The sequence below is a fragment of the Malaya genurostris genome, chromosome 2 (genome assembly GCF_030247185.1).
Source record: "Malaya genurostris strain Urasoe2022 chromosome 2, Malgen_1.1, whole genome shotgun sequence".
Classification (NCBI taxonomy): domain Eukaryota; kingdom Metazoa; phylum Arthropoda; class Insecta; order Diptera; family Culicidae; genus Malaya; species Malaya genurostris.
The window spans coordinates 257,891,267-257,915,391 of record NC_080571.1 but is presented as its reverse complement, the minus strand read 5'-3'; positions in this window follow the sequence as shown (position 1 = coordinate 257,915,391).

The following is a 24,125-nucleotide window of genomic DNA, read 5'->3' as shown; positions in this document are numbered from 1 at the left end:
TATTTTAATGACCGTCGTTTTAAGCGACAATTTGAGATTTTAATCACCCATTACTCTGTAATGTCGAAACTGCAAATCGGATCGAATTTGAATCTAAAAGTGAGATAATCGATTAAACACGCCATGATATGTCGAAGTAAGTTCCACTTTAGAGTTTACGGTAATTTAAGGTACTTCCAGAGCCGGTATTCAGGAACCAGCATAACCCAAACCGATTGGTATGGCCATATGACGAATAAATTACAACAGTTTTGAGTCCAACTTGGAAGCTTTTCGGGATTGTCATCTTCTATATCGGTTTGAACTTTAAAAATTCATCATCATGTAATTCGAGAATCGGAAGTCATAATTGGATAAAATTAATTAATTTTGTATGGGACTATAAGTTTATTTTAATTTGAATTTTTGTTTCTGAAATTCGATTCGGCTTTTTTTTTAAACGATTGAGTTTTGAGAAACGATTTTATATCGGATCCGGAATTCTAAAATCGGTATGGCCGAAGTCAGATAAATTCACCTGAGTAGCTGTATAGTTTACATTTGTTTCAAAATGTTTGAAAATCAGTGAGGACATCTTTGAGAAATCATAGCACGAATTAAATTTTTAGGTGTCTTCTGAATCGAAAACTGAATACCACTAAAACTGAAAAAAGATTATTTGGTTATCGAAATCTGCTAACCCGATAAACCTGATTAATTTATGTGAAATAGACATTTTTATACCAATCACCCTGTATCCCCTAAACCGGAAGTTGGATCTAACATCTTCCGGTTTAGGAGATACAGGGGATCTGATTCGTTTCACATATCATCCTGTAGTTCCGGAACCAGAGGTCGAAACCAAACATAATTCAGGAACCTTGTTTGGGAGCATACGACTTTTCATATGAATCTGAGTTTGTAGAAAAGAAAAATTTTTCGAGAAAATTGAGTGAAATTATTTGTCACCCACGCATTTGCTGATCTCGACGAACTGATTCGAATGGTATATGGTTGTTATGTTCTTCCAGCATTTATTGCTGTAAGTAATTTAAAACAATATAATTGAAAAAAATCTGCCATCATCCGGTTTATATATGTCATATTCGAACGATTATCTTGCCAAAAACGAGCCGTGCTAAAATCGGTCCGAGGCTAAATGTCATGAAAAAGGATACTGTACACAGTCTGAAAGAAACTGTTTGGTACTTAGAAACAATTGTATGTAACAGTAATAAAATCGTGTTTCCTGTTACTCCCAAGCATTTCTTTGTCATACAGCGCTCAAAACTTCTACTACTGGAATAGGAGGTAAGGTCGTTTACACCAAAATTTCGATATCTCCGTTAAAAATGGACGGATTTTAACAATCTATGGCTTGTTGGATAGGTATTACCGTGCGGAATCTAAGTCTGAAAACATATTCTGTTTTCAAGGTCAATTGTGACAGATACTGTCAAAAAACTGAAAATTTTGACATAAAACTTCGTATAACTCAAAAAGTAAACATCCGATCTCAAAACCATTCAATAGCGTTTTGGGTGACGGGGAGACCTTTCATTTGCGACTAGTTTGATCAAAATCGGTCCAGCCATCTCTGAGATCTCGACCTCTTAGTTGACAACACACATACAGACACACACATAAACACACACACACACACACACGGACATTTGCTCAGTTCGTCGAGCTGAATCGATTGGTATATGTCATTCGGCCCTCTGGGCCTCGGAAAATTTTTCTAAAGTTTGAGCGAATTCTATACCTATTTTTTATATATATAAAAAGAGGTAAAAACATGTGGTATGTCTGTCACGTCATTTCTACGGTTACATCTTAAGAGTCGAAACTCAATGATAGCTTTCGAACGGGCCTTAGTTTTTTGAAATCGGTTCAGGCGTCTTCGAGTAAATTGAGCGGTTAGATGATACATAAAAAGAAACGCGAACATGCATGCACACACACACACACAGACATTTCCCGATTCCGCCGAGCTGAGTCGAATTGTATGCAATTCTACATCAAAAGTTTTTTTAAGCGGATAGTTGAATGAAATAAAACGCTTTAAAATAACATGAATTCCATTGTAATAGTGGGACAAAATGTAATTCACTTTATTTAAAAGCTAATTCCATATCCTTTCTATAAAGAAAAGCAAAACACTCATAATAACAAAACCATAACCTGCAAACAATGAATAATGGCGTGAATAGTGAAACATTGCCACACTCCTCTTTATTGTAATTTTCCCTGGCGGTCAACAAAGATTGCGATGCGACAAGATAGCGACAAAATCCCGCAAAGATAGTGAAACTGTCATTCGCATCGATTCAACTCGAGACTCTCTTCGAGACCACAAACCAGAAAAATATTTTTTTCAATTGACCGTTAAATGACATTGTTTTTATAACCAGAATAATTAAACAATGATGCTTTGTATTAATCCAAGTCTTTGTCTTCAAACCTCGTGTTTCACTTGAAACATTGTCGATATTAGGTATAAAAATAGACTACTATAGAAAAATTGTGAATCGTCTTCTCTAAAAATTCAGGTGTCTTCGACAGATATACGCACTGCGTTTGATGCCGCGTTTGAATTGCCGTAGCAAAATTCCAATTCTCAGCGGTTGATGCACCCAAGCTCATATAAATTGACAAAAATTATCAGTGCATAACTTTAGTTCAATCGTTGGAAGGCATCATCTTTCAAAACTCATTTTAGGTAAATTTATTAATTTCGCTAATTTACTCGCCTCTCCGGGTACTTTTGCTGATTAAAAACGTTTTTCTACATCAATCATTTCTGATCGAAACAGAAGTATTTTTTTTAGAATTTAGATCTTCACTGATCTCGACTTGACATGATCATGATCATAAAAAAAATAATTTAGAGATCATATCAGTTCTGATTTCGTAATGATAATTTATTCCTTGATTAAGATCACCTCAAATCATCAGTGATCGGTGGTTTTCCCAGCCCTAATGATATTATTAGGTGTACAACTTTGCTTCCGCCGTTTTTCCCAAAATTTAAAGCTTTATTGCGAAAAAGTGCTTACAGATGTATTATTCAAAGTATCGTCCGTCGCTAGCGACAACTTTCTCCCATCTTTCCGGAAATTTTCGGATCCCGGCTCAAAAAAGGAGTCCTTTTTTGACGCTATCCATGAAGCAATCCATTTTTCCAACTCTTCGAAATATTGAAAATGTTGATCTGCCAGGCCGTGTGGCATCGAACGGAATAGGTGGAAGTCAGAAGGGGCGACATCTGGGGAATACGGCTGGTGGGGCAAGACTTCCCATTTCAGCGTTTCCAGGTACTTTTTGACCACTTTTGCGACGTGAGGCCGAGCATTGTCGTGTTGGAGGATGACTTTGTCATGTCGCTCTTGATACTGTGGCCGCTTTTCTTTTAGCGCGCGACTAAGGCGCATCAGTTGCATTCGGTAGCGATCTTCTGTGATGGTTTCACCCGGTTTTAAGAGCTCGTAGTAAATTGTTATTCATCTTTGAAGGTTTTTTCTCTTCCACCATCATGTTTGTCTTCGACATCGAAATCACCATTTCAAAACGTTGAAACCACTCCCGACACGTTCTTTTACTCAGTGCAGCATAACCGTAAGTTTCTGAAAGCATTCGATGCGCTTCAGTTGCATTTTTTTCGGATTGTAACAGAAAAGTAAAACTTCCCGCAAATGGCGAGAATTGGGCACATAAACAGACATTTTCGAGCGTGAATAATACGAAAACAAGAACAACTGTCACTGAAATGGCGATGACAATTCGTTAGGCACTGTACACACTCACTTTAAAGGTATTATCATCTATGTATTTTAACCAGTCTCAGTCGGTTCAGCAACCTATCGGAAAACGGCGGAAGCAAAGTTGTACACCTGATACATGCCAATATAAAATACTGTTTCCTATTTTAACAACGGTATTTATTTCATGAATCTCAACATACCGAAGTATATTTTGATTATTTTCGAAAATCAATAACATTGTTCGAGTTGATTCAACTATTTGGAATGTCTTAAACAAAAAAAAAAAAAGATTTATTTTTCAACTAACAGCATTTTGTTTCAATAACAACACCAGTTATTTCAACTAAAATATTTGTTGAAATTTAAAGGTATGTGTCCTCACTAATTGACAGCATTTTTGTTTTCAAACAGTTAAATTAGTTGTTTCAACCATCGTTTCTGCTAATCGAAAAACAAAAATGACAGTTTAGTTAAAACAACAATCGATTAGTTGTACCAAATTTTAACCAATCGAATTCAGAAAATCAACTAATATTCTGGTTGAAATGGGAACGCGGGTTGCTCCGTGTATACATACTCGTTGATGCTTTTAGTGAACAAACAAATAATTCTTGTCGCTAGAGAATATAACCTTTTAAATCTGTAATTGCCTTTAATCCACCAGACGATTTATTTCTCTATTCGAAATCGAGCTCTTAAAAATCGCCCGATTAGTTTTGTGACTAAGTTGAGAAACACATTCGAATGTGTTTTGTAGGCTTATTAATCGGTTGTATGAATACAAAGTATTTTTTATCTCCCGACTAGTACACCTATTAAGTTGTACCATCTTGACCGATTTGTACAAGATTAAGTTTGTTTACTGAATCGGCTGTCGCATCGGTCAACGCTAATGTTAAACTCCCATAAGCGTCTTTGCAACAAATGGTCAATTAATCGATGGATCCATCTGCCGATTGTACCGACGAAACCCTACTAAGTAGGTGGGATAATCGGGAGGATTTTCTGCGGGGTGCATACTAGAAATCCTTCAATGCAAGTGTTAAATATTATAAGTCTGACCAGAAATAATACAAACAAGAAGCCCAATGCAATTTTAAAAGTCTGTAAATATAATGTATATTGCAAAAGTGCAGAGTCTGCTTACAATCGGTAAATTTACATGCAAATCTGCAACCTGCACCTATAATTCTGACGCTCACTATTTCGCTATTCTGCGGTGATTCCGTCGCATTCTATGCCCCGCTGAAAACCATTATAATTTCCTGGAAATCAATGAGAGCTTCTCTCTGAATGGATCTCAGTAACTGAATATTCTTTTACACACAAAAATCCTAATACAGCCCGAACTCACAGCTGCTTAGAGCAACTATTGTTCACTGTACGCCGGGATAGGCAAGTGACTACTGAATCATAACTACACCTGAAGTAGCTGTATGCATTTTTCACGTTCAGATAGGTAAGCTATTTATAATACGCTCATATAAATAGCTTTGAATCAAAAATATAAGCCTATATGGCTCGTAAACGCCCTGACAGTGTTTCAGAGCCATTTAAATAAAACCCCATGTTTGTTTGTGTGAGCTACAATGAAACAGTTTTCAGAATCAAGAAAAATATGATTGACCAAGGCACAATAAATGAAACATTGTGGTGAATCGTTTGCAAAAAAAAAACAAGGGCGAAATATACAAATAAAAGCGAATGGAGTGTACATAAGCAGATCAAATACCCCTAGAATTACATTTCCCTTGAATGCTTTCCTATGTACCTAATGATATGATTTGATAATTTGCTAATGATTTGTTTTCATTGCCCTTTATACATCTGCTTACGAGATATAAGCTGGAACCGGTACCTTCACTCAAAACCTGATTCAAACTCGTGTTCAACGGGACTAGTTAAGGTAGGTAAGTGTGAGGTGAGTTCGGATATTCGAACATTTGAAATATCAAGTCCATGGCAGGTGCGTTCTTTGACTAGTACACGATAATAATAATTATAATGAAAGTAGTTTCACAACAGATAATAAAAAAAAACCCTTCATATCGGAATACAGCCCACACACAGATTGATCCTAGGTACTAGGAATCTAATGAATAATTGTGTTATTTACATGATTGTACTTTTTTGCTTACCTCCGCATATAGATAATCTTCGAAATATTTACACAACTGCCATTGATAGTTAGAAGCATCGGTTGGCGCCGATATGTATTTATATTCCGATGGCACCTTTCGTTTTTTCTTACCACCTACGCATTGAAATCACTTTCGCAACAATCAGCAGAACGGTGCGAGTTCAACGTAGGAGTAGAAGCGTTCCCACCTGGAAAGATAGGAGCCCCACAAAGGCTATCGCGCAAAATGTTCAAATCCGTCACACTGTCTCGGACACAACATTTCGGTGTCACATGTACTGGCGAATTATATCGGATTTAGTCCTAATCTCACTTTTCTCATCCACTGAGTAATACCGTGTGCTTTCTTTATCGCATCCAGCTGCGGGTAAAACCTCGAACTCCGTCAGCGCAACTCGTAATCCGCAAAATCGTGTCTGAAAGTGACCCGAACTCACGCGACGCAGGGCGCGTCTAGAGTGCAAACGTGCCCACCCGGTCAATGTGAAGCTCCCTTCGAGTGAAGCCAAGCCCAACCGAATGGGGCTGACAAGGAAAACAAACACAAACACCAGAATATTAGCCGGCAAAGCGGGCGGCGGTGGAGGTTTTTTAAAGTGAAAAATAAACTCAGGATTAAAAGCTTATGTGTCGCACCGAAATCCCGGTTCAGTTGCTCAGACGATTTGCGCCAAACGATTTCTTCGGTTCAACCTGAGACGGGAACGTTTCGATATGCAAACATACGACGCTAAAGCGCTACCGACGCCGCTGCCGACGGGCCGACAATGGAGCAAAACAAGCTACAGTAGAGCTTAGTAAAGCGCCACCTTCTCGCATGATGTGCCCATCATCGTCCGTCATGACGCGGACGAAGTGCGTTGTTTTGAATTTTTTCTGCTCACCTGCACAGCACACGCATGGTGGACGGTGGCGATGTTGGTCGATGAGTCAGGTACGAATAACGCACTTCCGATTTTACTGGAGGATTAAGTGATGGATACTATTTTGAGCGATGTTCTATGAATGATATCAGTTGACTTCTTTAATATTTAATACAACAAATTAAATTATGTGAGTCGCATTCTCTAATTTTGATTATCTACAATTAATCCATTCACTAAAATTGAACTTCACTGCATTTCAATCGATTGATGCTAGATTGATGATAGATCAAATCAGATCCAACAATCGCAAAGGACATCGACATCGAAACCCACACAGTCAAAGAACGTGTGCAAAAATTATTGAGGTACGAACATTCATCGTCGGTAACCATCGGATATACCGATCAGATGCGAATTTATGTTTTCCTGTCAAAACCCTTGGTGAAGCGAGAGCTAGCAAATTTCCGAATTTAGGGGTATTTAGGTTATTCCAGCTGGAAACTGCACTCATAATAATGAGGCATTATTTCCGGCAAGCGTCACAACTTGCTCATTTTAATTGGAAGTATAATCACCCATTGGCAAACTTCTCACCTTAGCGAGATAACAGAAGCAAAATAATTGAATTCGCATTTCGCGAAATGGAAGTCTGTTTCCGATGGGTATGCAACATTTGTACTGGAACAATATGGCTAGACTTTTGATACAGTTGTACAGTATGTACGTAATAGGACAAACGTGTTGGCATGTCATCAACCTTTCTCGCCAATGTTATGTTAAATGCTAGAGGTAATGATCGATTCATTTAATATTTGGACGCTCATATGGGGTTGGCTGTGTTGGTGTTTCGGAAGTATATTGTTGAGGAAGTTTGTGACGGAGAGATGCCGAAAGAAGGACATTAATTTAGGACACTCACGAGTAAAATTGAATATAGTCATGATCGAAACTATCTGTCCTCGAACATTTTCGTGAGTAAAAAACGTTTTATTTGGAAGCTATTATTTGGATTATTTGGAAGCTTCATTTTGGAATTCACGATCGACAACTGCATTAGAAGGTGTTGAGGATTTCAGTATAAGCGAGCAACATTGGGCTATTATTGAACGGAAGCGGAAAAATTCGGAAAGTTAGTTCATTTGAGGCATAATGAATCGAACAAAAAAGATGGCGGAGTGTCAGATGATGCTGGTTGTGATGCTGGATGCGCAGCCGAGGACGGTAATGATTGCTTACGTTTATTTTATGAAAAATGCAATAGAAAGTATTTCCTTTTTTTTTCTTCTTTTTCTTTTATTTCAGTGGCTTCTATTTGTCAAGTCTAGATTTGGACTTGATCAAGCTTAAATGGAAGATAGTTTGGTGATTAGATACAAATTTCAACGTTTTAGCTATCTTATTCCACTGATGTCTTTGACAACCTTTCTCTTTGCCTTGAATCTCCTCTTCATGATTGCCCAGTATTTCTCAATAGGGCGGAACTGGGGGCAGTTGGGTAGGTTAAGGTTTTTCGAAACAAACTTGACCCCTTTCTCTGCATACCATTCTTGAACGACTTTTCTGTAACGACAGCTTGCCAAATTTGGCCAAAACATTACGGGATGGTCGTGGGATTGAATGAACGGCAAAATTAGTTTTTGGAGACACTCTTTTTGCTATAGTTCCGATGTCATTGTCTTATTTGTAACGAAAACTTTCGTTTTTTGCCACAGCTGCAAATGCCCTGCCAAATCATAAATTTTCATGCAAATTTGTCGGCAAAAACATATTTAAATTTGGCTGGAACATCCCCCTGAGCCGTTGCCAAGTAAAATTTTTGACCTGGGATTTACCGATACGACTTGATTTCTTCCCGGAGTCGAGTTCTCCTCACGGTACTATGGCACCGAATTTTCTGGCCAAATCACGGTCAGACAGATTAGGATTCCTTTTAATTGTCTTCAAAATCTTATCACGCAGTTTCCGGTCGACAGTTCCACTTCGACGATTGGCTTGAGGCTTCCGAATCGTCGTCAATGTTTCCTTATACCGTTTGATAACGCGCCATACGGTATTTCTGGGCAATTTCAGCTGTTTAGCTAGCCTAGATGCAGACCACAATGGGTTTTCCAAAAAACTGTGCAAAATTTTTTCCCTTCTTTCGGCTTTCATGTTGATTGTTTACAAAGTACAGTCGATTTGTGGAATGTCAAAAATCATACGTGAAGCTGACAAAATTCCCGACACGTGGGAGCCAAGAACTTCCAAATTCGTCCACCAGGAGCGCCACAATATGAGCAAAAGTTTGTTCCAATTCTAAATGAAGCAAGCTTTAGTTCAAATTTCACTAAACGAAAATATTTTCATTATCAATATTGATCACATTAACAAATCTGACCAACGTCGAGAAGTATGACAAAATAGTCTTTCAATCTTTCAACAAGATTGAATATTAGTTTGATGTTCTTAGCATTTGGCGTGCGCCATAGAATGAAATATCAAAAAAGTATGAATAAGACGTTCCAAGTGCGCTGTGAAATAAGAAATTATAATCTAAGACAAATACGAAATTTTGAAAGACAAAATCGTTTGAAATTCTGTTGAAGTATTTCTGAACGTTCCTAGGTCACATGTGTTTCTAGGTCATTTCTAGGTTACATGTGCAAAATTTCGTTAGAATCTGTCAAGTAGTTATCGAGATGGCATCCAAGGAAGAAGTGCTTCAGCGAAACAGTTGGGAATTGACAATTTTACCAATACCTAGACAACTCCATGTCTTCGAGGAAATAAAGAAAGGAATCAATAAACATAGCGATAGCCAAATCTTACGTCAGGAAGCTATACCTTGAATGGTTGGTGCTACCAAAATGCATCGTAATGGACGACGCAAATTGTGGGTGCGCAAATTCTGCAAGGCATACATAACGTCCAAATTTAATAAGACTTAAAATGCCACCAGAAACGCCTGTTGCCCTTCCTCCGGTCTTTCAAAGATGATGCATTGTTTTAGCCGCATCCGGAATACGAAAAAGACGGTACAAGTGTTCCACAGAGTTCGATGGGTATACCAACACTTTAGTGTTAAGTCCAAGGTAGGGACATTTTCCTCAGGTGTAGAGGTTAAATATACTAATTTTGCAAAAACAAAACTAATATGTGATTTTTCCAAAACCTTTTTGAATATTACCAATAGACAAATTTTGTTATTAACAGTTTATTTGCAATATACCTTAATATTAAGTTTAGTATAACATTTAACATAAGTTGATATATGCAGTTCTCATATCTGTTGTTGAAAAAGCCGGATATAAAATTATTCTAACACTGACATTGTGATTGTTTTCCCGCTGGACAAAAACTAGCGATCAGAATTACCAAAAATCCTTTCTAAATTTTGATGCATCCTATGAATTGCGGCAAAGTTAACTAATTTGCGACATGTTTCTGTTGGGTTTTTATCGGGTTTGAGGATAGGAATTACTTTAGCATTTTTCCACCTCTTAGGGAAGTAAGCCAATGCAAAACACTTGTTGAAAATCTTCCCCAAGATTCTCAATGCAACATTCTAAAGATTTTGAATAAGAATATCAAAAAAGCCAGCAGCCTTCATGTTTTTAAGTTTACCAATGATTGACAAAAAAATTAGTCTTAGTAACTTAATACTTGAGTTGATATATGATCCTATGTCAGTGACTATGTCAGTGGACTCTCAAAATACTGAGCAAATTTAATTTTATGTTTAATTTTTTTTGCAAATCCTTAACTATAGATATCATAGCAGGAATTATTATTATCATGATAGGAGAATTAAATTTAGTTTGAGTTTTGGAGGCTGAAAGTTTCCTAGATATTGCTCTATCGATATCAGCAGAGTTTTCCAGAATCATGTCATGATTCACATTATTTTAAATGTGTGATTTGTATTCGAACCAATTAGTTCTATGATAGGTGAATACAGAACTAATTGAATTAATTGTTGCTTTTTTTAATTCTGGATGTTATAGGAAGATGATCTGAGTTATAGTTCGCATGAATAATTAGTTCACTACAAATGTGACTTTGATTTGTTAGAGCCACATCAATTATTGAATGGTTTCTCACAGAAAAGGAATATGTTGGACTATTTGGAAACAGAACTGAAAAATAATTATCAGAGAGTTGATTATGAAATAATTTCCCATTCCGGTTGTCATGAACATGTTTTGCATTTAGGTTCCTTATTTCGAGAAATTTAGATCGATTTTTTGTGAGTTTTTGCATAAAGAAATTTATTTGTCCACTAGCGCATTGGAATGGTAAATATCAGCGATAAAATAGATTCCACGAATGGTGTATATTTCGATTCTCAACCTTTCAATAAGTTTAATTTTGAAAATCACCGGATTATCGTTCACTTTTGTTCATATACAAAAGCATGGACGAGGATTGAAGACTTGAAAAGCAAAATTTGTGCCTGAATACATGTGGCGATGTTTTATTTTTTCAAGTAATCTTCCAGTTTAATCTTATAACCGATACTTTGTTGGGAAGGTAGATTATTAGCATCGATCATTCAAGCCTTATAATCACTTTTTTTAGCCAATCGATCAATACCGAACGAGTAAAGAAAATATTTATCTCTAGATTTCACTCTTTCCACACACAGCGTAAAATGAAAATGTAGATGAACAAGTATAACAATAGATGGCGATCAACTGACACCCAGAAGCATTTACTTTTACTTTCAAGGTCACACAATAGTCCAACGCTTTTAGCCTGGTGCCATCACTCGAAAGATGGCTAATTGAAAACTGCTGGGTCATCACGAAGCAGGTTCTTCGGAAACATCCTATGGAGTTTTGCAATGACTGAGCGGAAACATATATTGGAGAAAAAAAAAGAATGAAAACTAACAGAGAAGATGATTTTTTTGGAAAAAGATACGCTCAAAGACAGGACTCGAACCTGCGTTCTTATGCATTCCGTGCATACGGGCTACCATTTCGCCACTCTGAATCTTGTTTTAGTCACTCTAAAACGCCAGTCAGACACAGTATCATCCTATGGAGATAAAATCAAAGGAATACATGAAAAAAGATAGATTTTCACGCAAAAAAATATTGGTCTAAACGTTGTACAATGCCTTATTAGAAGTGTAAAGAGATATTGAAATTGAATTAAGGGAACATGGAAAAAATCGAATAATATCTTTGCTTTGAACAGAAAGTTTGGATATGATCGGTTGAATGGGAGAATTTTACCTAATATTTTTTTGTTATGCAGTTTGAGTCCTACACCCTTAACGATTTATTTAGGACATGTCTAAATTTGTGAAAATTGGTTGAACCATCTCGGGAAAAAGTGAGAGAGTTTCGCTTCTGGAGATTTTAATACCTATTTCTCCGGTTTACTATTTCCAGAGTAGTAAACATGACTTTATTCTATTAGCACTACTTTATATATTCAATGGTATAAGAATGTCTAGTTTTTTTAATTCCAGAGTTTTCGAGGTGTAAAATATATTCCCAGGAACAAATCATGTTCGGTAAGTGTTTGTAGTTAATTAAGATGCGTTGAATCGATTAGTAATTAAGGCTTTTATGATAGAGGGAAAAGTATTATGAAGCGCTCTGCTGGTTAAAGTGCCCCTTCATTTTTTTAAGCATTCAAAACTTTTCTAAACAAAAGTGTCATTTAATTTCGTTTATATGTTCAATATATCATAAGTTATCTGCCATTTGAGGGAATCAAAATTTCAAGAGCCACCTGATGGAGTAAAGCTCATCTGTACATGTGCACTGTATACGGTTTTTTCATAAAACCTTTTTTATTTCGGCCATTTGCTCTTTGGATTAACGCGGCCGTTGAACAATGAAAAATTTTTCATCGGGTTTCTATAGTTTCCGTTTTGTATTTGGCAATTTAACCAATTAACTTCAGCAACGACGGAGAATCTACCTAAGCTAGCCATTATGCTTGAATCACTATCCGACGGTTAAACCGAGGTCGAAGAAAACAAACGCATTGGAATTATATTCGAAAAAAAACCATTATTAAACTTGCGCATGCATTACTTCCGCTGGAAATAAACTCTAATTGTTAATTGTTCTTTATCGTTCAACGATTATTTCAGCATTTACCTAAGGCTTCGCCCACTTTACCAGTGCTGATGTCAAAACACTTCCCCCTCGCTAATTGTGGGGAAATATCTGTTTCGTTTAATCACCTCACCGGTAGCAACCTCATACGGCACTGCGAACTGGATGCCAGAGCCACCTCCAACGAGGAAGAAATCATTACCCTACTGTCTGGATCCGTGCTTGGTTCACGATCTTCTCAACCTGATGACGATGAACCCCAATCCGAAATTGCGAACCACTTATCTTCACCGCTAATTAGCAACCTGATCCTACTTTAAGTACCCTAACCCTCGAAAAACATTTACAAGCTAAGATCTACAGTCAGTGATTGTTTGCATATTTAGGTATCTCGCCTTCGCTCAACCTGCGTCGGTGCGTTCCGCAACAATCTTTCGATTCGACCTGATCACGGTGTGTTTCTCTCGTTTGGCTGCGCTCAACCGCGCCCGCATTTCAGTTCGTTTTGGTAACAATTATTCTAATTTCCTTATAAATGTTTTCAGATTGGAACCGTTTAATTTTTTATAACGTGCCTCACATGCCGACCACCCCCTCCGGAGAGGATCGCTTTCCAGTCCCTACCCCCACAATCACCGAGAAAGACTTTGTTATGAGTTTAATATTGGTATGTGATGGCGGCGTTGGCGGCAGCGGCTGGAACGGTGGCGGATTGCCGCTGTTGCTGCTGCTGCTGCTGGTAATGCTCCCCATTCAACAGGTTTCTCATTTTTCTGATTTTTCCCCTTTTTGCCGAATTTAGGCGATTTTGACTTCTTTCTTTTGTTTTGAGCGCACCTTACAAAACTTATTATTAGATGGTGGCGGTGGTGTTTTTCTCGATCGTTTATACGTGCTCCACAGATCTTTTTCGGGCTATTTACTACCCGACGGTTGGATTGTGGGGAAAAGTATTGCGATTAGAATCTTCGTTTCGCGTAAATCTAAGAATAGTATCTTCTTTTTTTATTATTTCAACAGAAGTCTGGTGCTGGTTTTAAATGGTAATTGCCAAAGATTCTCAGCTCCAGTAGTCATCTCAAATATGAAAACTATTATTTAGAGTGAGATTTTCCATCTCTGCAACTATTGCCCAATTATCAGAAAGCTTACTGCCCATACTCGCATATCAGTCTGATGTGGGTTCTGGCCACTTTTGAGTGGATAACGATGGATAACGTCTATTTTTACGTTACTTTCAGGAATTGTCAAAATAATTTGGAGTTCATAATCGCAATTTTAGTTTTGTTACCCAATTTTTTAATTCACGGTGTTCGGTTTTTTGATTCACAATCGGAAATCTTGATTAACATTTTCATGCGCAAAATGGGCTAATTTCCATCTCTGCATTGAGCATGATTTAAGAATCCCCAAGTACCATGCATTTGGTTCAATATGCAATTTCAACTGGTTTCTGATCAATCACTGGAAACTCATGGGCGTTCAACAAAGCTAAGCTGAAATAGCTTCCTTCAGAATCAATACGTTTGTTCCCATTTATTCTCACAATTTCATGTTCCAATCCAACAACTTTAGGAAAAGATTCAGTCCTTTTGCCATATCTTTGAACAAAATCAGATGTAGGCATATGCGAATATTTTAAATTGGAATTATTTCGAACGTATTGTGCTGAACGAGAGATTTCAGAATATTTCTCTCGGGTGCTTGTGGCATTCAAACCAACAAAATCACTGTTTGAGCAGTCTTTGGTGGAAGAGTTTCCACCATAGAATTTAATAGCATCAAGACCTGACATGATATCACAAACTTAATTACATCGATCGATTAAAAGTTTCGCACGAATGGAAAATCAACATGAAATTTTACCACGTGCGAGAGAAGCATAGCATGCTAAGATGGGACCGGGATGCGAGTATCTTTTCGTTCATTAATAAAGGTAGTCGCATATAAGTATCATCTTGTTGCGTAATAATCATATAAACGAAACGTTTTTGCTGCATCCAGCATACGATTTCCTCCGGTTCAGTTTTCATAGTTCTTCGACCAATTTTTCTACATTGGTTTGATTAATTAGGCCACATCAAATAATTTCGCCAGTTTACCGTGCGAGTAGTAATTCCAGATCTACGAACTGATACCTCTACAGAGAAGACTTGGTGACTTGTCCACTTCGAATTGACCTCAGGATTATGAGAGCTTGTACGACTTTCGGCCAATGCAGACAAGCTTTCAGGAAATCAGGAAAACTCTAATTATGGGGGTCCATGTTTGGATTGAAATCTGAAATCTAACTTTCATAATTAAAATTAAAATTGGTTCACTGTACAAAAAGCTGGGCGGAAATTAGGTTTTTATCTTTTTAATTACAAAATAAGCTTAAATTTCAACTGAAGTTGGTTTGTTCTATTTTTTTATTCAATGATATATTTTAAGGCACACTGGTTAAGCTCTAAGATGCCAGGGGCTTTTTCAATTTAATTAACAACTAACCTAAAACTAGGATAGTATAGTTATACCGTTTTCGTTTTTGAACCTAGACGCGGGCTACTCTGACTCCGAGTAAAACGAACACGTGGTACGCGCCCTAAACAACAACTCATGAAAAAAAGAAAAAATAAACAAACTCGGCTGGATGCGTGGTGCGACCCGAGAAAATTTTCAGAGCGAAACTACGCGATTGGAGTCCGATCTAGAGCGACCTCAGGTTGCTAAAACAAACATATCAAACGTTGTTTGGGCGACTCTGGGTCAGCTTTCGGGCTGCTCTGATCAATAAACGAAAACGGTATTAGATAATGTCGTATTGGGGTCGCAGTGGTCGACTTTGACAGATCCAGCCTACAGCTGACGATCGGCACCGGCCGGCGTATTGAATGTAACACGTTGGTAAGTATCTATGTTGGCCGCATCCTTCGGTCCGTGTGGGTCCGCGGGGAAAAAGTTTTTTTTGTGTTTCATTTTGCGGAAGGGTAATCATTTGAAACCAACGTTTGTGACGTTTAGATACCCCGATCACCAAGCCGTAACAAGTTTATAACAAAAAGCTGTTTTCGTAGCGAGTGCTGATGTAAGTCTGGTATCGTTAGTAGTTGAAATATCAAAAATTTCTAACAAGTATCAAAAGGTGAAATAGTTGATCAGGTACGTTATGGCGTTGAAGAGTTCTGTATCATCTTCAAACTTTGCTTATGTTATAACCTATCACAAACCGGGTAGGATTAATTTTTATCGTTCTGGCATGTATTGAATATTAATATTTGAAAGTTGACTGGTTTTTAATGAGAAAACAATCATATCTTTGCAATGATAGCTTCTATCAAAAAACGTGTTTAATCCACCTAGCAGTGATATGTTACCTATTTTTATCAATTAGCATGTGTTTTTCGCATGAATATTCTTCGTTGTGTTTAGTTTACATGAACTTATTTTTATGATCGTCGTTTCAAATGAATTGCAATTTAAATTTTGGAACTGCAAGACGAATCGAAGATAGAAATTGTATGAAACTTTTTTTTATTCAATAATATATTTTTTTAAGGCACACTGCTTAAGCTCTTAGATGCCAAGGGCTTTTCTAATTTTAATTAACGACTAACTTAAATCTAGGTTAGTATCATTAGGTAATGTCGTATTGGGGTCGCAGTGGTCGACTTTGGCAGATCCAGCCTTCAGCCGGCCGGTGGATTGAATATATCATGAGAGTCTTCCAGATGACTTTGGAATGTATCGATGTTGGCCGTATCCTTCGGTCCATGTGGTTATGTGCATGAATTAGTATGACGAACAAATTAAAATAGTTTTGAGATTATCAAACTTGAGCGAATTCAGTGTTGTTTGCGAATTGCTCCAGGCTGCATGCATTCGACACATACAAAGTTCTGGCGAGTGTTCTTCCATTGAAAGATCGCTTTTAGGAGCTTGCATCACGATTGCTAACAAGATGTGAGGTCCCCCCCCTTAATTTTGCTTGATTTCGTACAACTATATTTTTTGCTATTGATGGTAGGTATCAGCAAAAAATTTGGAGAAGAGTACTCTAGGCGGCGTAACAGAAGCTTGCATCAAATGAGCAGAGTATGGAAAAGTCTACTAGGGGGTTTAATCCTAACCGACGGGTTAATTTTCTGGGCAAAACCTAAATCGTGGCGATTAAAGAAGTGCATACAGATATGTGGAGAAAAATAATACCTACCGCAACCAGGTGAGGAATCGGGTGCGCAGCAGCTCAGCGCTATCGAGTTCAAAGCCTGCAGATCAGAGGAAGAAGTGCGAATTTCGTTGCACACCAGCCGAAGAGGACGATGATGGATGGGCCGAGTAATTTCGCTATCGCCACGCTACAAGGTTGCCCGTTGCAGATTTTCGGTGATAATCGTACAGTTACATTTCGAATTCGTAAAATATGTAATTTGATATCATTTGGAAATTATGTATATTTAGATCGCTTGTACTCAAAATGCCCTTTCTCCGGCCATCCAACGCAGAATAACGGACGGAAAGCGGGTGCATCTCTGAACTGGCTGGGAGGCCCCAGGAGACTGCATACCGACGGCTAATCGGTGTAGGATTTCTGTAGTTGTTTGCCGGTAAGGCGGGTGTCGTTGGCAGGAACCGGTAAGCGGCGAGACAGGATGGGATCACTTCATCCCACACATTTCAAAAACGCTTTTGAATTTAGGCGATTTTCGACGTTGCAATTAAGTGTATTTTTCGAATTGAAATCGTTTATGTTAATGATAGGTTCCGGGGCGTGCACCAGCCACAAACCGTAAAATCGGAAAGAAGAAACAACTGCAAGCGTTTCGGCGATCCGATCTGCGCGCTTCGAAAATGATATCTGCACGGTGAAATGATAGGAAATTATCTAAAATTTTCAGTCTGATTCCGTCCAAAGAGATAGATGGCTTCGCGTTTGAATTAGAACTATGCGGATTGAAAGAAGCCTGCTCGACCAGTCTGGACCTATTCCTCGGGCGAGATTGTCAGACTGGCCGGCTCGAAGCATGAATTTAATGTTTATTTCCAAGAATCGAAGCAAACAAGCGCGGACAGGCGGTAAGCGAGCTCCGCGAAATTCGAAAATTGGAAAATTACTCCTGGTTAAGCTTGAACTGAGCGCACCATCCATCGTCAGCCGACCCGACCTTGCAACCTGGGAAGCGCCATTAACACGTTCGTTATTGCTCATACACTAAATATTACTGTTGAAATTATGGCCTATTGAAATGCAAAATATTGCAGCAATTTTTTACCGGCCATTCTCCCCCATCCGGCAGTTTGACCAATGACTTGTCGACCACGTGAGAACTGGTTGTAATAATAATGAGAAAAACTTTGATCACGTGCCGTTGCGCTTTTCCCGTGTTGCGTTGTGTACGCCTTCATTCATTGGAGAAATGAAAAAAAAACAGATGTAGGGAATTTTTTGAACTAGAGGTAGAGAATCTAGATCTTTACCGCTCCACCAATAATCATTGTGTATTTATTTCAATTTATTTCGCCTCGGTTCCAACCATTAGGTCTTTCACCGAGGACCCGCCAATGATGAATTTGATGTGTTTAAGAACCATGTTTTGCTGCCTTCTTATGAAAATTCCCTGTCTAGCCTGAAAATAAACCAAAAGCTGGTATTATTCAAAAAAGATAAATACCAACAACAAGCGTTAAATATTACTTTTCTATCTGTTCTGAGGTGTCAAACACGATTTCACTTTTCTCGGCATTAAGCAACTCCTAGACATTCTACTTCCCGATTTGATATGTATCTAAATTGCCCATCAGCATGCTTCTCCCGGTTGCTCACCCGCACATTACAGACGAGATATGCGCCGAAGCGTTTTCACACTCTGGTGAGCAATCTGAATGAATAATTGGAACTCAGTGGCTCGGCCGAAGTAGCTCGACCAGGTCTATGGTTTATGGAGAGAAAAAAATCTACACAAGCTTCAGCGCCGGAGGTGCTTCATAAACTCCGCAATGCGCCCCTACTCGCGCAACTAGATAATGATGACGATGATCGTAATGTTTTACGATTCCGTACAACTGCGGCTCTTTCTCCGTAACCTGAAGTTCTTCGCCGCCATACGCCAGACCGTGTTTCAAGATTAGGTTCTATTTGTGTAAACAGATTTTTAATTTGTTCTACTTTAATCACTTTGCTAAGCGTAATTGATAAAAGGGATATTTCTTTAGTTAAAATATTCGACAATTAAGTTGGGCTTGGTATAAGATTTAAAGAACCTGTTTTTGTCCTCCTTGTGGTGTATGGATGCCTTTCTCATAATCGTTAATATAAGAAGTTGGTACAAGTTTCCTTTTAGAATTATTTTGCGCTACTTCATGTATTCCCGGAACTGATATATCAGAAATAAGTTTATAAGGCCATATACCAACAAGATATATGTATGTATTGGAATAATTTCGAGCTCAATTTATAAGATGTTTATTTATTTTCGCTCTAAACAACTTTTAATATTTACCAGCCACTCATAGATATGTAGCATCTTTCATTTGAATCCAAACTTATGAAAAATGGTTAATTGATTTCTGACAATCGAAGTATGCTACGTTTTTGAATATCTGACTCCTATTTTCGGTACACCCGCCGCTTCGGGCTTCCACTCAGAAATCGCTTTACGAAGTGATTGTATAACTATTCTCAAAAAAAAAAAACAAAAGCGGGTGATAAGATTTCCTAGAATAAAACATTTGAGTGAGACTTTCTAGCATTGAAAAACTCTGAAACAGCTGTCAAATTAAAGCTTTTTAATGCGAAATCTTATTGCTTTCAGCGATCAACAAAAGCATCGTTTTTGTCTTTATCTATAGAAAAAATATAGAATTGCTGTGAAACCTCCGGGGTCGACTCAACTCGACAAGATCGGAAAACGTCTGCTCAATTATCTCGAAAATGGTTACACCGATTTCAAAAGCTTAGGCTTGTATGAAAGCAGCTAATCTTCATTGATCAAGTTTTTTAAGATCAAAAGGCTGAAACTTCCGGTTTCGGAGATAGGTAGCGAAACCATAAAACGCACTTTTTTCTCTTCGTTTAATTTTCTTGGAGATGGCTAGCTCGATTTCAGAAATAGCGATATGTTTTTTCAAGCTTTGCCCGAATAAAAATGCTGTTGTAGAACAATACGATTAGTCATCTAATACAATATTGTTATTCATACACAAAAATGTACATCGTACAATAATAAATTTCGTTCGATCAGTTCAGAAACCGCTCCCAAATACAAGAATCACTTGCTCTTTCACATGTGCGCATTGTAGGTAAAAGATTTTGATGCTGTTTTTCTGATAATTTATTTTCTCCAGTTCAGCTTAGACTACCATGCTAGAAAGGTGGCTAGAAGACTCAATGAATGTATTTAATAAAGTTTACTTGTAAATAAAACGTTGACATTAAGATTGCACGAGTTTCCTGAATCGGGAAGGTAATTAAACCCGCGTGGCGTCCGGTCACAACCAGTGCTGTAAAACTTCTTTCAATTCAATTGACCCCGAATGTGGCACAAATTGACGATCACTCTACTGTAGTAAACTTCACATTCTAACATACAACCTACGCTGACGTACAGCATTCAGTTCTTCATTCGTTTATCTTCCAATCGAAGCTCAGTTTAACCACCGACGACAGTTAATCTCTTGAAATAAAATATCTCTTACAAAAGAATGAGAGAGCGGCCTTCAAATGGGGTTTATGTAAACATTCGAATTGGTTCAAGATAATCTATCAAAGGTAAACCATGTCATGATAACTGAAATATCAACAACATAAAGCTTGCTTCCGATAGCATTGGAACAAAGACAATTGCCTGTATTTCAGTTATTTATTTTTGAATTCAAGATCTTTTTTATACTAATGTAGTGTTTTCTTCATACTTTTAAGAAAAAATACGGATAAAATTATTCGTCACAGTTTCGAAGGAATTCTCGAATTTTTCCTGTAACTCGGCTCATTAGGCGGCGCACACCTTCTTCGTTCATCGTTTTAGCTATCTTATTCCACCAGGTCGTCATCTAATTGATGTCTTTGACAACCTTTCCCTTTGCCTTGAGTCTCCTCTTCATGATTGCCACGTACTTCTCAGTAGGGCGGAACTGGGGGCAGTTGGGTGGGTTAAGGTATTTCGGAACAAACTTGACCCTTTTGTCTGCATACCATTCTTGAACGACTTTGCTGTAATGACAGCTTGCCAAATCTGACGAAAACATTACGGGATGGTCGTGGAATCGAATGAACGGCAAAATTCGTTTTTGCAGACACTCTTTTTGGTATAGTTCCGAAGACTTCCGACCCCGTGCTCTTCGCAACAGTGCATTTCTTCGACTTCCTTTACGATGAACTAAATACGGTGCTAACAAAGCTATTATTGGCTTGCAGAGATCATTTAATCGTGTTTCGTTAGGATTCGACTTCAATCTATCACGCAGTAGGATACTTGGAAATTTAATACTTTAGGATACTTGGAGATAAGAAATTATCATTAGGACCATATTATGTCTGTTGATTATACCTAAATAAATAAATAAATAAATTAGCATTGTTGCTGTTGGTAACATAAAAAAGAAATCATAAAATATTGCACCTCGTTGATTATCAGAAGAGTGTTAAATCAATGTATCCATTTTTTAAATTCTTTTTTGACTTCACAATCAATAAGCATTGTTTTTTCGGGTTATCTTCAAATTGAAACATCGAAGAAGCGCGCATGAAGTCTACCGAGGATCTGAGCATTGCATTCTTGAGACCTCATCTGAAACAGTCCGTATTGTGTACCGCTCATAGCCAATGCAACAAAAGCAAAGAACAGTATAGTAAAGTGAACATATGACGATTCAAAATGAGTGAATCCAACGCACGAAAAAGTGATAATTCCGCAACCAAGGTCAATCGTTATTAATTTTAAACGGTGTCGCATTCAACCTATGTTGCTAAAAATAGAAAATTTACTTAAGCAGCAAATGCATATCGACCGGAAGAAAACTACTGGGATGCAGCTCAACAAAGCAAATAGTGCAATTTATGTCAAATGTTTGTGGAACAAAAACAGTATGTAGTGCATAAAAACGTGAAGTATAACATACAGTGTGCGTGCTTGATCGCAACACGCAAAATTGACTAAAAGACAGCTATATCTAAGGACAATGAGACTTCCTTTACTCAAACTATAAGTAACCCAAGTACTTCGAAGACAGAAATGAAGAACGATCAATCACTCTCATCAACTGATCTGTCCATCGTTACCAACATACAACAAAATAAAAACGAGACGGAGGATTCTTGCAACGATTCAGCATGGTGATGCCTTGCCTGTTACTGTTGTCTATTAAAAAACAGAACGCGAAAGCTTAAATGTATGATAGAAAAATGATACTCCCGGCAGCCGGATGTCCAGAGTTTTACGAATTTCTGAAAATAATCTTTTCGACTAGAGCATTTCAACACAAACACAAATTTCAACGCATACTCGGCTACTCAGAGCAACACATTTTAATATTATTAGAATATTGATTAGCAATTGATTAAATTTAACGAAAACCTCAGTACCTCGAATTTAATGTCTAAATATCTCGACAACGGTTGCTTTTAGAAAAAAATTTTCGCAGGAAATTTATTCTCTCTGAGCGGTAGAATCAGGTGTACGTTCTAAATAAAAATCATTTTTTTCCAGTTATTTTTTTCCATTCTTGAAAAACATTCATTTGCCTTTATAGTTTTTACTGAACTGGGACTTGCTGATTGATTTTTCACAAACCACATTGAATCGATGTCCAATGAAGTTGATTGAGGGTAGCCAGTATGTTAAGTTCCAGTGTTAGGTCGAAGATCAGAAAATCTGACAGGAACTGGGAGACGCCGACCGGTTGGTTTAACGGATTTTTATAAACACAAAATGCGTATGCACAGTCTATTTCGTCGAAACCTTTGACCTGTAAAATAACATGTTTTTTTCATCGGCTGCTTTATACGATGCGCATAATTACTGGTTAGCAGTTGATTTTGCTCATAAGCTCATGTACATTTTAGAAAAAAAACACGACCCGCAAACTGGGCGCAGCACTCTCGGATTAGATACTCCAATTGGGAATAATTATAAAGAAGCCAACCTAGCTACTTCTTCACTTGGGACTCTGCCAGCGGTAGCATCACGATAATTAAAGCATCATACTCTTTCGTTGCTAATTGTATCTTTAAAACACTAATTGGGATGTTTATTGTATTTTGAAGGGAACAGTTACTGGTTTTTGTGAAGGCTTATAAAGTTACACTCCTTTCGAATCGATAGAAATTGGAAAAGTGAGTTATTCGATCAAATTTTTGTTTCCCCACTGTTACCGATGAGTAAAAGCCGACGTTGCAGGGTATTTCAAGCCTCCATAAATAAAAAAACAAACTACAACAGCCCTTTCGCAACAAGACTCTGGTAAAAAGTTCAGACACGTCGGAATAGATTCAGTTCGTAGAATTCTAACTCCGAGAGCCAAGAAAAGTTGGTTTTTCTTACTCCTGCTTATATCCATAGACACACTCACGCGAATATGTTATTCATGAATCAAAACAGTTATGATAATTTGGCGCTCTAAACCCCGATAATTGGGCTGTTTTTCTCCCATTTCTTCTTTTGGGATCATTCATCAAATAAATAAGCGAGAGTAACACAGGTTTGTGCAAAAAAAAAACTAAAGAATAAGAACACGAAACTGCTGTTAGCTATTTGCGTCTGTGTCTGTCTCACTCAGTATCATCGACTTGATCGACACCATCGACAGAAACCAGTGCTTCAGCGGTTAAAGAAATAGCATCCTCTAACACCTCACCGGGGGAATAGTTTTTTTTCAGCTCTTGAACCCCGAGATCAGGAGCGCAAATTAATTAATATTCTTTAATAGTTTGCTGGTTTCTTGATTGATTCCTAAATAATTAGTTCCAATATGTTTCGTCGTTCAAAACTTGAGTAATATCGAATGGCCGCACCAAAAAGAAAAGTTAGCAAGGACATTTCCATCATTGAAATATGAAAGTCACACAAAAATATTTACTTGTTTATGATTATGTTATTACAATATAAACGAATTCAGTTTGTTTTCAGATTAGTTGGTGTAAAAGAATTTGAATATTTTATAACCGTGTATTTAAGAAAAATCTCTCGATAATAGCTCTCCATATGAGCAAACAAATATTATCGAATTTTTGTGTACTACTAGAAAGAAACTTCAAAAGAGAGTTCCCGTAACCAGAGTGACGACAGCTAGTTATTGTTTTCGTTAGGATAATTGCTGACAGTCCAAAACTGGTTTTTAACAAAAA